Below are 6,000 nucleotides of genomic sequence, written 5' to 3'. Positions count from 1 at the left end.
AAGAGGAGACTTTTTGCTCAGAGTGAGTAATGTGAGAAATCGTTTCAATGAGTTATGAATTTCCCTTTCTCCCGAGCCATTTCACTCTAGGATTTGTGCCAGCAGTCATGTTCATGACCTAGCAGCCAGGATACATTTCAGTCAGTGATGCGCTGACTGGACATTTTTTGAACTCTTCCACCCTTCTCTGCAGAACTAACACCCAAACAATTTTCCAGCCAAATAAACCTGTGTGCCAGAGCTCTCCACCATCTGCTTACTGGAACTGATGAACATTTGGTAAATATCAGTTAAACTATCTTAACCTTCAGCTCCTTAAAGCATTTGTGTATCTGCAAGGAAATGGGCACATAGGATTTAATGGAGCCATTTCCAGCTTCTTTACATTGGGAGTGCTCTGAGTACAACACCATCCCTTGCATATCCAAAAACTACGTGGAAATGCAGAAGCAGACGATAAGTGGTATCAAAGATTTTTGTATAAAATATACTAACTATAAAGTGACTAAATACAATACTAGAATGGAATACTCCAGATTAAATTCTGTGCTACTGTGAGCTCCAGATTAAACTAGGACAGTGGTTCTCAAACACATTTGACTGGGCTCCCTTTCTTTGTGTTTGTAGTCATTTTCGCCCCTTCACTCCCAATCCATAGACTGCCATCCGGCTCTGAAGAGACAGAGGGCAGCAGCTGCTGGATGGACACCCGCTCTGAAGGCAGCAGCATGCCTGGAGCAGCAGCACAAAGATCTGCGAGTGTACTTGCAGGGTCCTTCTGTACAAGCTCTAGCCACCCAGACAGGGCTAACAGCCAGGACTCTGAAAAAAAATTACATTATATATATAATGTATGTATAAAAATAACTCATACAGCTCACATCTTCCTTGCCATATTCCCTTGGGAGGCTGACCCCACAGTCTTAGAAACCACTGAACTTGGATGATATAAATGTTTCTTCATGATAAAATGTTGACTTGCCTTTGGAATTACATCAGCATAGAGGTGATATCACTATCAGCTCGTGCTACGCATTTCTTTGCCCAACACCGGGGGAAAGGGGGGGGGAGATTAATACAACAAACCAAGACAATCAAACAACAATTCACCCTATCAAGATGTACTTCTAGCAGACGATAAACAGCTGACCTTCTGCTTCAAACAGCCTGCCAGCTCCGGAGATTCCTTATAGAAACTAAGCCATATGTTGTTACCCCTGCTCAGAGACAGTTGTACAAGTTGAACCTCTCTAGTCTGGAATGCTCAGGACCTGCCCAGTTCTAAATGAGAGAATTTTCTAGACCACGGAAGGTCAATATTGTAAAGCAGCATTACCAGCAGTTCTTCCACGGCTTGCTGGGCTCTTAGAGGACACGTAGGGGTAAATTAGAGCTAAATAACACTAAAAGCCAGGACTGGAGGCAAACAGACTTTATGAAACCACAGGAAACGGCCACACCCAAGAAAAGTGGACATCCGGTTAACTAAAATCATGCTGGACCACAAATGTTTCTGGACGAGAGAGTTCTGGATTAAAGAGGTTCAGCCTGTAGTAGTGAATACAAGAAGGGAGTAAGAGTCAAAAGACCTGGCTCTGTGTGACAAAGGTAAGTGGCTTTAACTTACCTCTGTTTCTCCTTCTGTAAAAACTGAGATAATAATCCTAATCTTACTTTGAGATTTCTACACGAAAAAGAACCATACGGGCCTGACGCCAGTGCTATTTAAATTAATGGGAGTTTACCCATTTACTTCAATGAAAGCAGGAACAGACCCTATAAAGGAAAAGCCTCATTACTGATGACTCTTTACTGGTCCCCCACATTTTATTAAAACTGGTGAATTAACAAATTTCACACCATGAAGTTATATTACTCACTCAATTTCACAAATGTTGACTGAGCCTTTCCCATAAGTCCCATCAATTGTTCTGCTTGCACTTAGTCACAGAGACACAAATCATTTATCGCACAGCTTTCCTGCTTCTTCCTGTCTCCAGTTAATGTTATAACCCACTGACAATGTAGCTAGGCCAACGTCTTTAATCTCTAGCGTAGCTCATCCATCATCGCCTAAACATATTACAAAACTTGCCACAAAAACTAGTAAACCTTCCAGATCTGACTATGGAGATACAGCAGAACCTTAGAATCATGAGCGAAAGCTTCCACTTGGGAAAGAGGAAGCTTTCCTGCTCAGGCCATACCCCCTTTTTGCTATCTCCCTCTTTTCTTCCATCCCCCTCCCTGTGTATCCCCTGCCCCTGCTCACTGTCTGCTTACCCCCTTCCACCCAAATCCCTGAACCCACGCAAATTATTTCTGAAAAACTCTCCACTTTTCTGCAATTTATTTTTCAATGAAAAGAAGCATGTTTTGTACCATGTTGCAGACCAACAGAAGGTACCGAACTAAAGCACCAAATTTGAAAATAAGTAATGTCAGTCACAGGTTTTTTATATACCCTGATAGCTGACATGCAGGCAGCTCACAAACCCCTGCCCCTGCCCTCCCTATCCCGCCAACCTTTTTCATTGATCCTGTGGAACACAGAATGGCAAGCATCAGTTAAAGCTAATTGAGAATCTCTGTCCTTTCGTCACACAATCAAACAAGGTGTCAGGCCTCACACTTGGCTGGCATTTGCCCCCTGACAGGAAGAAAATGGATGGAATCAGACTGCAAACGTTGCCACTTCATTTTCTCTTCTTCTCACAAACAAGCCAAGGGCTTCCTGTGTTGAAACAGCAAAAAGCACCCCAACAAGGCATAGGAATTGCCAAAGACATGGAACTTTGCGGTAAAATACAGGCTGGCTGCAGCATTAACAACAACAGCGCTGTTCACCTCCTTGAACCCAAGAAGACAAAATGTTCCCCAGAGGCAGTGCTGGAAAAAGTAGCCCAAAAAGTTATTGAGTAAAAGTACTGCTACTCTGAAAAGAATGTAATCAAGTAAAAGTCAAGAATCCTTCTGGAAAATGACTTGAATAAAAGTACAAAAGTATCGCATCTTAATTGTACCCAAGTATCCAGAAGTAAAAAGTAGCCTATGAAAATGTAAGGTTAACCACCTGAGTTATCATAGGACACCATTATTTTTCATATTATATATATACACACACACATAAATATATATAATATGCATGTATATATATATCTATTGAGGGGGAAAAAAGGGTCTCGGCCTCTTTAAGAACCACATGTCCTGAGCGGGCTTCCGTTGGAAGCCAAGCCACCCCAGGAAAATGCTGGTGAAGTCTCCTCTGACAATAGGTGCCGGTAGGCCCAAGGGGAATGGCATTCATTTCTGGAATGCTGGGAAAATAGGTGCCGGTATGCATTTTTAGCATTGTAATAATTAATTACAAAAACGTTTGTTCAACCTCATAAGCTGTTGATTCTTAAAACGATCAGAGTCAAGCCTTGCTCTCCTAGGACAAAATATGAATCCTTCAACACAGAAGAGTCTTCCACAGGCCCCTGAGGCAGGCAGAGGTGTGTTGGGCCTGATAGACAGCTCCCTGATGACAGGAAAGGACCCCAGCAGATTCATGGTGTCTGCTGAGCAGGCTAAATACCCATAAAGCTAGCTGGCAGTTTCATTTATATGAGAAGACTTCATTGAAGCAAAGAAGTCTTCTTCATCAGACGAGCCAGTCTACTGCTCAAGCGAGTCCAGTAGGAGCTCCATCTGTTGTCTGATGTAGTCAAGACTTGTACTGGAAAATAAATTAATGAGAACTAATATAAAAACTGAGGTTAGTTATGAAACAAAATAAGAAGCGTTACATATGTAGTTAAATAAACTGCATCCAACAAAGTACGTTTATACAATCCACATAAAGCTATCGTCATAAACTAAATCAGACAGCTACAGAAAAGAGAACTTTACATACCTCCACATGCTTCTTTAAATTGGACAGCAAGCTGATGGACGCTGCCACTGTCTTTGGTAAACAAAGAAGACATCAAAGGTGAACTGAAGATCCTGTAAAATCTTTTCATTCAAAAAAATCCTTAAGGTATGGCCAGGGGTGAACCGTACTGTTGTCCGCCATCTTAAGTATAAAACAGCAGCCTTTGACAAAGAAGATGCTCCTTCTGGAAAACTGTAGATTGGGGTGAGGAACCTTCTTGGGGTTGGGGGCCAGTGATATACAGAAAAATCAGTCAGGGGCCACACAAGTGAAAGGCAACTCCCGCCCCCGGAAAAAAACAAACAACCCCCACTGATACGGCCCCCACCTGAAATACCTCACTCCCTTGGCACTCCCTCCCCACAATGGAGAGGGGAGGGGAGAGAAGGCAGGGAGGGAGGCCCAAACTTTCCAATAACTTTTTTGAGGTGCCAGGGTTAGTAGATTTTGTAAGCCCCACCCCAGGCTCTGGAGTGAGGCCAAAATGAGGGGTTCAATGCGCAGGAGGAAGCTGCAAGGGAGTAGGATATGGATGGGGGTGAGAGTGGGGGTCTGGGTAGACTGCTAGAGCAGACTGGGAGTGGATGTCTGGCTGGGAGGGAGGTGAAGGAGTTGGCTGAGGGTGGGGTTTCTGGAAGGGGGGGAGGTGAGTAACCAAGCACTTCCCGAAATGGGAGTGGAGTAAAAAGTACAATATTTTCTAAAAAAAAAGGTCTTGAATAAAAGTCGAAGTATCACAAAAATAAATGACTCGAGTAAAGTGCAAACACTGAAAAAACATATTTGGGTAGTATAACGAAGTATTTCTGCTTCGTTACTTTTCACATCGGCCCAGAGGCAGCATGGTGGAGCCAGCTTCATGTACCAGTATCCCCAGAGGTGCAGGATCCAAATCCCAGCCCTGTGCTCACCAGGCAAATGGAATTCCCCATCCAGTGGAAAGAGTTGAGGCCTGTCCTAGCAATACCTCCTCTCCTCCCTGTCACCACATTCCTCCTTCTTCTGCTCCCCTCTTCTTCCTGCCACACCCCTCTCTCCCCAGGTTCCCACAGCCCTCTCCAACCTAAAGTTCCCTCTGCCCTGCCCATCACAGAATTCAAAAAAATAAAAAAAAACTAATTGTCCCAGCCTCAGCCACTGCCTACCAGTGGAAACCCTCCGAAGGGCTCCTGTGGCCCAGGTGAAGCGGATCCATTCCTCCTGGCCATTTATTGCTCCACCAAGTCCCACTTAGCTGCCGTTGGGCCTGCGGACAGGCCATCACCAGTAGGGTGGCCAGGTATCCAGTTTTGAACCGGATAGTCTGATATTTGAGCTTTCTGTCTGGGAAACAAATTGAGAAAATTCCAGACATAGAAATGTCTGGTGTTTTCTAATTAAGTAAGTTTTATTTTTATCATGAGTATCAGTACGTAGTTGCGTTCTGCGTGAGCGTGTCTACCAGCCAGGCCGTATGCAGCTACGCAGACGAGGAGAGAAGGGCAGGGCTGGGGCAGGATGGAATCCCTGAGACTGGACTCGCTCGCGTGCCCCGCTGGGACTGTGCGGGGGACGAGCAGCACCCCGGGATCTGCGTACGCCCGCGTCAGCCCCGCTCCCCACCAACCGGTTCTCCCCAAGCCAGCCCCACTCTTCCTGACCCCCTCCGAGCCATCCCTGCTGCCCACCAGCTGGTCCCCTGCCTCTGATCTCCCCCGGCCAGCCCCGCTCCCCCAGCCCCCTTCCCGGCCAGCTCTGCTTCCCGCTCGCTGGTTCCCCCCGGCCAGCTCCACTCCCCCCAACTCCCTCCCGGCCAACCCTGCTTCCTGCTGACCGGTCTGTCCGTCCACCGATCAGCCCCCGCTCCCCCCGACACCCTCCTGACTAGCCTCGCTCCCCTCCCGGCCGGTCCCCCCTGCCGCCCCCTGTTCTGAGATCATGTGTGTCCAGTATTTTTTGAAAGCCATCTGGTAATCCTAAAAACAGGATGCCTGCAGCCACAAATCATCCAGCCCTACTTGCAGGGCATACCCTTACTAAGGACACTCAGCATAAGGCTGGCAGACCTACCTGCATCTTGGTCTAGCCCTTTAAAAAGTCAG

Source organism: Pelodiscus sinensis, chromosome 15 (assembly GCF_049634645.1).
Source record: "Pelodiscus sinensis isolate JC-2024 chromosome 15, ASM4963464v1, whole genome shotgun sequence".
Classification (NCBI taxonomy): domain Eukaryota; kingdom Metazoa; phylum Chordata; order Testudines; family Trionychidae; genus Pelodiscus; species Pelodiscus sinensis.
This window is presented reverse-complemented; position numbering follows the sequence as displayed.